The sequence below is a fragment of the Anopheles gambiae genome, chromosome 3 (assembly GCF_943734735.2).
Source record: "Anopheles gambiae chromosome 3, idAnoGambNW_F1_1, whole genome shotgun sequence".
Lineage (NCBI taxonomy): Eukaryota > Metazoa > Arthropoda > Insecta > Diptera > Culicidae > Anopheles > Anopheles gambiae.
The window spans coordinates 80,729,210-80,741,571 of NC_064602.1; the positions used below are offsets into that span (position 1 = coordinate 80,729,210).

At 45.0% G+C, this 12,362-nt stretch overlaps 1 protein-coding gene across 2 annotated transcripts in view; it reads right to left on the reverse strand.

The window, feature by feature from the left end:
• LOC1278317 (uncharacterized) overlaps positions 1-12,362 on the reverse strand; it is a 213,707-nt gene that overhangs the window by 32,071 nt on the left and 169,274 nt on the right. The gene's annotated exons all lie outside the window — the stretch shown is intronic.

The window sequence follows — 12,362 nt, forward strand, 5'->3', positions numbered from 1 at the left end:
TAAAAAATATGTTGCCACAACGTCAGCAAGTTCCCCGTGGCCGGAAGATATTGTACCATCACTACACAGTAGGCCGTGATTTTAGTTCACCGCCCTGCCGGAATACGCTTCACGTGGAAGACACTGTAATCCGATTAGAGACCAGCCGGGCGTGTGTGTGTGTGTCATGATGTCAAGGGCTGAAAAGCGTGCCACCGTATGCCTCATCAACGGGAGCTTCCAACAGGGCAGGTAAGTAAATAATTAGCATTTACTTGCAAAACTTTGGCCGCGTTCCATATGTTGACCGGTGCGCACCAATAGCACCCAGCACCTCATAACCGAATGAGAGCCCCAGTTTTAGTTGGCATAAATATCTCCTTCAATATTGCTTCATTTGCATTGTCCTTTATGAGTGTGTGTTGAGCACAACACAGGTCTGAAGAATGTCAGACAGTTACGACACCTCACAGAGTAGCAGTGTGGGCTCATTTCCATATAAGGAGTACCCTTACCATTCGGACCTCTGACCTTCTGCAGTGCGTAACCGGCATGATGTCCAGCGCCAGCAGCAGTTGCTGGAACACAGACACAACAACAACAGCATCGATCACAGTGGTGTCGAACGCTGATTAAAACGCGTCCAATTATTGAAGTCTGCCCCCTGTCTTGTACCTTCGTGCTGCTCAATTATGACACGATCAATCATTGCACCAAAAGTTGCTGAACTTTTAGCATTACTTCCCTCGAGGGGACAACTGCTATCTAGGTCATGGGGTTGCAAGAAGAAGAAACAAACAGAGCATGGTATTTCCTTTTTCGTTGATGTATGGCAGTATTTTACGTATTTTTAGTTGTAAAAAAGCGACAAAACCCACGTAGTACACGTGCCCCGGTGGAATTGCAATTTTCCTAATGCGATTTTTGCATTCCCATGCCCATCAAGCTCGGCGGTTCGCATAGGCGACCTTTGGTGCATGGGGCTTCACTTAACCCTTCACATTGTTTGACCTCGTGTGCCAGACATTAGAGATCAACGACAAACGGACATTTCAAACCAACAAACCATCGTGGTGCTTCCTATTGGAGGTCTTTTGGAGGAGCTTATTCTAAGTTCCTGACATGTTCCACGACTGTTCCCAGCAACTTCCTGGGCAAGCAGCCTATCAAATGCTGCAATCACGGGCAAGTATTTATTTTATTAGGCTACTGATCAAAGGTCCCACCACTTCGCTCTAGTTGGAAGTTGCCAATATCTCGCACGCCTTAGAATATACATCCCAGGAAGTAGTTCACAGAAAAGGGCACCTAACGGGTTTGGTGGGATCGTAGTACTGAGACGTTTCTTTTACGCTTACCACGAAAGAAGGAAAGTAAGATGTTCTTACGATGCATCGAATCAGATCTCTCATGCTTCTAGAGGTGGATTTAAGTTACAAGAAACTCTACACACTACACTTTGTCCGTTCCGATGTGGTTTGGGGCATCGTTTCTACCTTGCTTTTTTTTAAAGAAGTGAACGAGTCTCGAAGCATGGGGAATGAGCGGGCCACATCGATCCTCGTCGGATTGGCCTGATTTGATCCCGAACGTACAGCGCGGTTCCCGTTCACGTCCCGTTAGCTCTCAACCACCCCATTGGGGTGTATGTTTACATAAATTTATGCTTTGCCGAGCTGCTGCTGGGTTCGCTGGCGCAACGCAAAGCGCAATGCGCGGTAGCCCACTAGGATGACTATTGATTTCATCTGTCATTTTCATCTGGCTCCGTTCAACCGTAACTAGACGGGACGAGCAATGCAGAGCGAAGGAGTACGCTTGTAGCTGGAGTGTTCCACCTATCTTCGACTATCTTCGGCAACTAGTTGGGAACTCCATCCAGTGCATAAGAAATGACATGCATCCTCCAAGGCGATGTATTCAGACGACCGGAACCGTTTCTCAACCGCAGCCTCACATTTGACCACCACCGTTAGGCGTCGGAACGTCCACACGAATCGTCGAACACCCTACCCTTCCCTTCACTCCACCAGAAGCGGGATGAATCTTGAGGGGGGCTGACGATTTTCACGAAGTTGACCTTTAATGTCGCCCCACCTCCGCTGGTGAGTTCTCTATCGCGAAAAATACCGTTTTGCGTTCGGGCGTCTTAAAGCCCAACCCGTCGTCGTGGTCGCACGCCTTTGCCTTCACTTCGCCTCCCCCCCGCCCCCCATCCTCTTTATTGGCGATAGTGAATACACGTATCACGGAAGTGGGACGGTGGACGGTAGTGCCAACCCACTCTGTCGAGTCATTCTTTTTGGCCTCAAAGCTTGAACCGATTGATTGCAACCGTCAGAAGAAGGTCAGCGGGCTAGTAAGGCTTAGACGAGGCAAGGGGAGAAGTGTTTAAGGGAGAAATGTAGGGTGAGTTTTGGGAGCTACTGCAAATCCTCCGGACAGAGGATTTATTGGCAAACATGGCGAACCATTGGAAGGGAAATTAATCTGCTCAGTGGAGTTTAACAAGCAATTGAACGGTACTTATTTTGGAGTATGTGAAACCATTATAAATATTGCTGACATTAGTCTAGGCTGCCCATGTTCACTTAAAATTATGCAAGAACAAGCTGTTTAAAAATGGTACGACTTTGAAAATTAAGTTAAGTTTGAAGCAATATTTCCACTATTTCTAAGCAATACAGGGTTTACCAGTCCAATAAACAACTGTCCACTTGTTTATAACAATAGTCGTTTTGAATAGACACCGCTGTCTACCGCTTGCTCACACGTCAGATGGTGTAAGCTACTCTGTCCAATTCAATAACACAATTTTCGCCTTCGATTGCACAACGGTCGGATTCGGCACGGTTTCTTGTGGTTGTTGTATAATTAACAAAATTAATGTTTTGATTTATTAAAATGTATGGTTTATACTGCATATTGCTTGAATAAAAGAAACGTGTTTGAAAATGTTTTGTTTTTGCAAAATTTGTCCCAACAAAATAAACAATGCCGAATCTGACAGTTGCTAATCGAAGGCGAAAATTGTGTTATTGAATTGGACAGAGTAGCTTACACCATCTGACGTGTGAGCAAGTGGTAGACAGCGGTGTCTATTCAAAACGACTATTGTTATAAACAAGCGGACAGTTGTTTATTATGCTGGTAAACCCTGTAAATTAATGTTCTAAAATCATTTTTGAACTCTCTGCAGCTTCCACCGTGAGTGAACTATTTATAGTAGCTCCCTCTACCGGGAATCTTACAAGACACAAGGCTTCCGTTTCGCATTTGATTTAAATGTCGTCGTTCTTGTCTACATCATCTCTTGTCCACTTTATAATTAAACAAACTTGCGCTCCAAACACCGGAAGTCATCACCTGAAGTGATGAGGTTATATGATAACGGATCTTGAGCTTAATTTCCCTCTCATTTTTAGCTGCATTTCCTTCTCAGCTTATCATTACGAAATGGAAGCAAAAAAGTGCAATAATTTTTTCACACTATTTCATTGCTTTGTGACGCGGTTGTGCAAAATCTTAAAAAAAAAGAAATCAGAAAAGAAAATCGCCCCCAAGTGCTGCTGCCAAACCAACCAGGACAAGCTTTCGCGATTTGTGTGCGCGCGCTTCAATTGCGTCCATCATTGATTATTATGAATAATTTAGTGTGTTTCATTTCGTACCCCGGCGCAAAGGAGTTTCTTGAACCGGCTTCTGAAGCACCTGAAGCAATTTTTTTTTCTCTCTCTCTTTTATCTTTCTGCCCGTGCTTTGTCAATCAGCCTCAATCGACGGATCGGAATTGCAAATGAGAGCTCATCAAGCGAACGGGGAAAGGGGTGGGGTGTATAGTTTGAAGATATTTACTTATAGATTGAGTGCGAGATGAGCAGGAGATGTGCAGTGCCGCAATTAACATCTTGATGAAGCTTTGATTTCAACCTGTGCTGTTTTCCGGCTACAGCAAAGCCTGACTTAGATAGATGACTTTGGGGAGCTTATTAAATCAAACCCGAAAACGTCCATCGTTTCATCTCGTGAAATCAATCAAATTTTCACCTTAAAATTTTGAAACAATGGTAATAGTCGGATGAGGTGTTAATACTTTTGTTTTAATCTTCCAGTGTTTGCTAAGGCCCCTACCCCATGTTGTAGCTACAGGCTGCGTGCAGATACACGCGACAGGTTTCTAACCCTTAATGCGCATCGCACGCTAAAAGCCGCAAAACGCACGGGAAGAGGAAGATTATTCCGCTGTGGAGAGTGGTTTAATAATTTCATGCACGGGATCGCGCGGCCGGAAGATCGATCTTCCCTTGCTGTGTTGATGGAGGCAATCGTGGCGATGACGCTACAGAATTTTCTACCCAGCGTACAGTGAAAGGGAAGAAGATACTTTTTTTTGTGCTGAAATCAGCAGCTAAAGGGAGTCGTTCGTTCGTAGCTTGATCGTGACGTTCGGCGATGGTTTGGTGCGTTTTGGAAGCGTTTAAAGCTTTGTAGATGCATCACACCTCTTCAGGCCGTTGCATCATCGAAGGCAAAAGGTCTAATTCCATCATCAGGAGGGCAGCAGATTGCTGGGCGTGAGTCTTCAGCCAACCGAAACAAAACGTTCAACGTTCAGTGCAAAAATCATCATCCTCATCATCCCAGAGGCACACAGTAAGTGCCCGTATGATTTATTGAGATTTAATGAAGAATGGTGATGATTTTCGCTTTATTTTTCGAGCCACTTTTGACGCGAAGCATCGCCCTCATGGCATGGCTCGGTGGAGGGTGCGAGCAGGCGCGCGCGCAAGCGGCATATGTTCCCACGCTCGCGCCCAGCTGAAGGACGGACGCACGAACCCGAAGAAACCCGGAGCTGGTTGTGAAGAGGTGTGCGAGAGAGCTTGTGAATGGGGAAGGAGCGCGTACGCGTAATTTAAACGCTCCGAGAGCCTGCAGGCCCTGCGAGCATCGGCTGTGGGCAGGAAAAACAGGCTCCTTTGGCTCTTCCTATCGTATGTGCGCACAGAAAGCGAGGAGTTAGTTAAGACAGAGACGGAGCGATAAGGTGGTGGTGATGGTGGTAATTATCTTGAACCGCGTGTGCAGAAAGGGGTAGCTTGCTCGCTCGGTGGGAGTTGGAGCGGTGAAGAGGCGCGAGATGGAATCATCATGATCACATCCACCGAGCCCACCAGGCTACGGAGCGTGGGCTTTTCCGGTGTCCTTGGAGATAATGCAGCCAGATTGTTGGCTTCGTTTTGTTTTTGTTTTCGTGTTTTGGTACGTTTACTGAGAATGGCTTCTTAAAGAGAGGAGCTTAAATTGAGGAATGATTTTTGGGCAATTTTCCTTTCTTAGTACTTTGGATCTGGGAATCAAAAAAAGATACAATATGAATTTGAACATTTTCACAACAAAATATTCAAACCAACATTACATTTAATCTGTTTCTGATGATGTGTAAATTGCACTTTAACACCATCTTTAAAGCATACAATCGTTTCCATGCTCACATAAATCATTTTCACATCGTTCTTCTCAACTTTTCCCCCCAACGTGTGGTTCCAGGCTTTCTTTTTTTTGCCTTTTTTTAGTTACACCACTCAACACAATGCAAAACTGTCTTTGCAAGGAGTTTCGAAGCGAAAGACTTTCCTCTGCATCCCCCCCCAAAAAAACAGTAAAACCAGCACCCGGCATTTTCCTGGCCGCATTGTACGCGACAGCGATGGAAAAATGTGCAATCAGTGAGTGGCGCGCACATTCGGTTCGGTGGGCGGATTTTGTTTCCTTTTTGCAGCCCACCATATTTTCCACCAGTTTTGTCGTTTTTTTCCTTTGTTTCGCCACGCCAATAGTGCATAGTTTTCCGGCTGTCTGGATGTAATGGTGCTGTACGGAGGGGCGAGAGAGAGAGCCACATTCTTCGCCCCAAATAGGGAATACTTTCTGTCAGAAGGAATGTTTATGCATTTTTTCTTCCACCCGCGGGGAAGGGCTGGTTTCCTCCAAGGATAGTTCCTCCTCGGCGTTCTTTTGCAGCAGCTTTGGTTTGCTCATTTTATTTTTGCTTTGCCAGAAGTTTGACTAGACTAGTGTCTCAGCTGGAGCTGAGCTTTTAAAAAGGTAACACACAACACACTCTATTTTCAGAGATATAACAAAAAATGGAAATCTTCACCGTTCTTTGCAATTCACAGAGCTCTCGATCAATATCGAAGCATAGGGAAAATACATCTAGCAAAAACTTCCTTTCACATCTTGCCCCTTGTTTCAAAACCAGCAACAGGAGAAGTTGCAGAGGCAGCAGTAGCCTTTTTTGTTGCATTTCCACCGCTCAAAAGTTCATTCCTGTCCGTTGCATTGCTGCAAGACTTTTATTATTTACTGCGCATCGTCGCTCCCCGGGTTATTCACCCATTCCGTTAGCATCCCACCGATTCCCGTTGTTATTGGTTGCCCTGTCAGGGATGATTTGAAGGATGATGATGATGTGCAAGAGTAGGTGGTATGATACAACAATTTCACGCATTTCAGATGCAATTCACTTGCACTCGCGCGCTTCTGCTGCTTGCGTAAGGTGTTGGGTGTACGGTGGAAGTTTTGCTCTTGCCGCATCTCGAGCAAGCGAGTAGCGATAGATCCTCTTCGTTGCACTGGCTGCAAACTGAACTGCACACTGTGTGACGAACATTTGAGCTGTAGCAATGAAACTTGCCTCAGAACGGTAGAAGAAAAGCACCAGACATACACACACGTCACGCTTTTTAAAGCGTGTTGTTTGCAATGAAAATGCATCCATCACACATACTGGTGTGGTGAGCCTGCTGGGGGATGTGATGTATATAATCAACTCGTGGCAAATGGCAATTGGCGCACCATGAGGCCATGAAGTACCTTCTGAAATCGAAACAAAAACAACTCCCCCTTACACCTTCTCCCTTCTCCAAAAGCGCAAAAGTTTAGTCACCCGGGACAGTGTTTAGTTAAATCTAGATTGATGGCTTATATTATCGCCCAAGCGAGCGCGTTGGCTGCCGATCGGCACGTATTCGATACCTGCAGAGGAGCGTTTTTTTGATAGTCCACACATAGACGTCACACAATTTTGTGGTGAATTCCTCTTATCACGATTTGCCCCGGTTTCGTGGGTCGTGCGGAAGGAGCTGGGTGGGTAAACTCTATGCCCATCCGTAATGCTGCCGCCCTTCCGGTACATAGTGTAAGATTTATTGCCCTTCCCTCCCCAAAAAATACGAAAACGGCACTGGGACTAGAGATGGGGTGGTGGACGATGGGTTCAAATAAATGTGGCCATTTGGCCCTTTTGTTTGGTACTATTCGAGTCTGTGAGAGATTGGCATGGGGGTTATATAGAATTTCAATTACGTAGTCCTGCGTCTGTCTATCTGTGTGTGTCTGCCGGGTTTGAGCTAAACAAATCAAACTCAACCTCAATTATTCAATCTCTTCAAATGGTTTGAAGAATAGTCGGCAAATGCTTGTGGTTTGTGAGCCCGGGGACAACGGGAAGCGAGTGTGGGAGTCTAGGATAGTGTCTGCGTTACGTCTGCAGAATTAATGATGATTTAGGCTAGAGTTCCGGGGAACTGGAATTCGATCGATCGGTCGATTGTGCTTCCGGTGATTTGGTTTGATGCGGACCATTATTTGCTAGGATAGAACCTTTTATTTTAACAAATAGTCCAAATTCTTTGCTATATTTTACCTGTTCGATTGAGTTTCGGCACACATTGGAAGGGCATTGGAAGGATTTACTGAAACTAGGAGTTTCTGGGCAATTCCCAATTACAAATTGGGAATGTGGACGAAATTTGATATTGTAATTTGCTTCAATTGAACATAATTTGCTTGGCTTTTACGAATGATTGGCTTGAATTCAGTCAAGTTATTCCCAGTTCAAGTTAAATGATTTTATTCAAAAGGGAATTTTTTTTAAATTAATTTTCTTATGCAATATTCAGAAGTGCATTGACACACTCTGCTGCCAACTCTGCCAACGGGGACGGGGGGTACAACTTCCGCACTCACACCGAACCGGATGATGCCTGTCAGGTCGGGATGCCACGTCCGGAGCAGAATTGACAATTATTGTAGAAAGAATTTTAATTTAACCTTCGCCAATTACCCCCCACGACAGGGCCCTGTGTGCTGTCTTGCATTGCTGGTGCAGCAGTAGAAACGAGATAGAATGATTCACCCTAACGCAGACACAGGTACACAGCGCATAGCTAGTAGGTACGTACAAAACGCGACACGATTAGTCACGCTTTGCTTGATGCTGTGCTCCGGCGATGGTTTGGTCTACTTTTTGCCTTTCCTTTAAATGCTCCCTCCTCTATCTCCTCTCTTTTTCTCCAGCCGTTACTCACACACACACACACACGTTCACGGGAGAAGAGGTGTGTGCAATTCTTAGCGATTGCGCTGCCATCCAGAACTAGAAGCATAATCATCATCAGCGGGAAAGACCTAGCGGGATCTCGCATCGCTGTCGTCGTCGCGGCGGACAAAACCGTTTTTGACATTCCCCGGGGAGCGAGACACACACGCGCGCGGTGCAGCAGCAGCATCATCCCGTGCAGCGGCTGCTATCTTTAGTGACAACAATTTTCTAACGCACCTATGGTTGTAGTAGTAGTAGTAGCAGCATAATAAGTCGGTGCTGCTGGCAGGCCTTAAACCACGCGGAAAGGTTTTATTCCCTTTAAGCGCACACTGCCAGCTGACTTTGTGCTCGCAATTGTGTTGGAGCAACACCAATGCTTAAAGAGCGCAGTTTAAAAAAATGATACAACTTCTCCCGTGCTTCCTTTGCTACATCTAATGTTGGTTGTTTTTTTTTCTCTCTCTTTGTTGTTTGTATCGTTCGCTCTGAGTCGCCCCGAGTTCCACGGGATTGGTTCCTAGTCGCGCAGCAAAACCAGAACTGCAGCATCTTTTTCAATTACGACATTCCCGTAGATTTAATTTTAGATTGGATCGTTCCCAGATGACAATGTGCACTCGTGCGCTCGGAACTCAAACATACACACACACACACACCGATACAGCTTCTTGAGTCGTCGTTGCGACAGCTTTAATGCTCTCTTTTTTTGCTCCTACAGCTAGTGGCAACAACCCGTAACAACTTCTCCTGTCCCACTGAGACGGGTAGGAACGAGCAATTTATGCGTCGACAGTCGGTTTGGTCCAGATTTGCCGCTTTTAATTTGATCCCGCGGTGATTAGTTGGCGGTTTTGGCGTATACAGAGCTATCTCGGGGGAGTTGATAAGATAAGGCGGTACCGAGAACACGAGGATAGTTGAACTCTTAACGACTGTTCTGATGGTCTTAGTAAGAGATGGAGACTACGTGGTGGTGGCTGTGGATGCTGTTGATAGAGCATTGCACGGACGAGCGATTTAGTTCAATTTAAAGCAACGGACTATTGCATCAACATTGTCAGTCTTATGTATGTTTAATTATTGGACAGCACAGTACATAAGTCTACGAGGAAAGCTGTATAAATCACAAGACGCCAGACAACTCCAGATTCCTAACCATTGAATATGATAAAAATTAGGGCACTAAATTTTAGAGCTTTATCTTGTCTCTCTTTTGAATGAACTGTAGGTGAACTTTTTATAGTGATGATGTGCATTTTCTCAGGCCATAGTCAATATTACATATTCACCAACTCCTCCATCAAATAACTCCACATCTAGCCATATGCTCGTATGTAGGTTCCTAAAAAGATAATGAACCTGAGGCATACAAATGACGAACTACTAAAGCTGTATGCATATCCAATTTACATACAGATGCGGTGTACATGCCATCAGAATGACGTCAGACCATCGCTCATATAGACTCAAACTGCAAATGAAGGTCAGAAGGCATAGATCCCAACAAACTTTGTTGGAATTTGCTCCTTACCATTTGTTGTAAGTTGTTATAATTTTTCAATCCGCAATTTCATAACTTTCCAACGAAAGTATCATCAAAATATCTACTTTATACAACATCAAAATATTAAACCAAGAAATTATCGCCTGCTATTCATCACGAGCAGATAAACCTCGCCCACTTACGCTGCCTTGAGCTTGAAGTATGAGCCCAACGCAAAACAGTGCAAGCTTTCTTCCCACCCGTTTTGCACCATATCAGGATAACGCGTCGGTACGACTTCTTCGAGCACTACTACGCTACTTTCCTCTCTCAACGTTACCGTGTTCTTGCCACAGGCGATTAGCGAGATCTTTGAAGCGAATTTCCTACCACATCACCACATCCTGGTTCGCGCATCGACCAAAACAGTGCAACAAAACAATAACTTTGTGGCAGTTTCAACTCGCAACAGCAGCAGCAGCAGCAGTAGCCAGCAGCCACAACACAGAGCAAACTATATTAGCGTAGTTATCTTGGAAACCGATTCATCCTTGTACACGTTTACAGTCGGTTACAGTGTTACAAGATACACACACCCACAAAAAATGGGAAAACAAAGCGGAAGAGCAAGTAAAATAAAAACCCATCAAACAACACACACACAGCGATAAAACTTTTTTCCGGTGAAGGATCCCCTGGCGCACTCTCCCGCCAGCACCGTAAAGGGGATGCAATTTATTACTTCCTTGCACGAAAGGTGCTGAATGAAACTGAACAGAACGGATGACCACTGAATGGGGAATGGAAGACAACAAAAGGGAAACTTTTTTTTTGCTGCTTTGTTATAGGTTGGTTGGGGGTGGAAGATCCTGAGAGTCAAAAAGTTACTGCACAAAACAAAAGTTGTCCTCTCACCTACAGCTCCCACCAACCCATCAGACAGGATAAAAACGGTCAAGCAAGACACGAAACAAAGCGAAACATAAATTCTTGACCAAACAGTTTTGGCCCTTGGTTTTTTGTTTTGTTCCTGTGGCCGGAGCAGGATAGGAGGGGAGCTTTTTTCGGTTTGTTGCATTTTATCCTTTCCCAACCAGTGCCAGCGTCCAGGTAAACCCAACTCCCCCCAACTCTCCGGTGGTTTATGTGTAAAATAAATAGAATAAACATCATTTTTCCTAATCTCTTTCACCGGAAAGACCGTGGTGAGACTTTTGCGCACAACCCTTTTTTGAGGTGGAAGCATCGCGAATCTAGGAATGGTCGAACTTCCTCTTTTATATCCCTTTCTCCTCACCCCTCTTTCGCCATCGTAAAAGTTCCCGTTATCAATATAGGGGTGTAAATTTATTGCAGTCAAATTAAAACACTCCCCAATGTGCACGACGACAACCACCTCGGTTTCGCGGGGTTGCCTTTTGTGTGTTTCATGGATAACTTTGGGAAACATAAATTCCACACCACTGGCTTTGGGTGGTTGGGTTGGGTTTGGGGTGACCCTTTCACGACGGAGAGGTGTATTTTGAACGTTAAAATACCATTCCCAAAAAAAACAAAAAAACTCTGAGATGAATAGAAACCATTGCACGCGAACTGAACTAACGCGCAGAGATGTGACGTGTGAGTGAGAAAGAGAAATCTGTGGCAAAGCTGAGAAACAAACCTCCCCAAAAAATAAAAGCCCAAAAACGGTTTTCTGGGACGATGTGTGGATTAAAATTGGTCGGCTTGGTACGTCGTTTTCCTCCCATCCTTTCCATTTTTTTTTTCGATGAAATTCCTTTCAAGGTCAGTCTCGCGCGAAGCCTCTCTCCCAAGTCAGCGGAATTTTTCAAAACCGTGGCTGTGCTCCAGTTTTTGACTAGGGCTGGGCGATTGAAAACTGTTCACGAAAAGCTGGAGGACGATGATAGGGATGGAGGGAAAGGAAATTACAAAAACAAATCTCCCTTCACATCCCCTCCGTTGCCCGCACTCATTCTCTATGAGGCCGGAAAAATAAATGAAAAACCAAAACACTAAATCATCGAACAAAAGGCTGCCCGCGGGACTGGTGTGATGTGCGCGTTCGACAAGTGAACAACATTGCCCCTTGTCGTCGATGGGAAACGATCGTCGTAGCGATGAGAATGAATGTACGGAATGATTTTTTTTCTGTTGTGTAGAAGGAGGAAAGAAGCCAAAAAATGGGCCAAAAATCTAGCCAACCATAAGGTAATGTTTGCTACTGCTGCAGCATGCGGGGAGCTGGTTAGAAACAATGTGTGCCGGATTTTGCTGCAATAAAAGTAAACATCGCACATACGCTCGCGCGCGCTCCGTTTGGATGGCTGCACGTTACCTTGCAGCTTCTAAACTCAGACTTGCAGCTACAACACAGCAGCTCCAGCGATGGGAAAGCTTTTTTTTTCGAGCCACCTAGATGAAATTCGAGCGCATGCATTCAATTTTGTCGATGTGTTAACAGACGTTTACATTGCAACGGCTCGGCTTTTTGTTGCTTTGTAG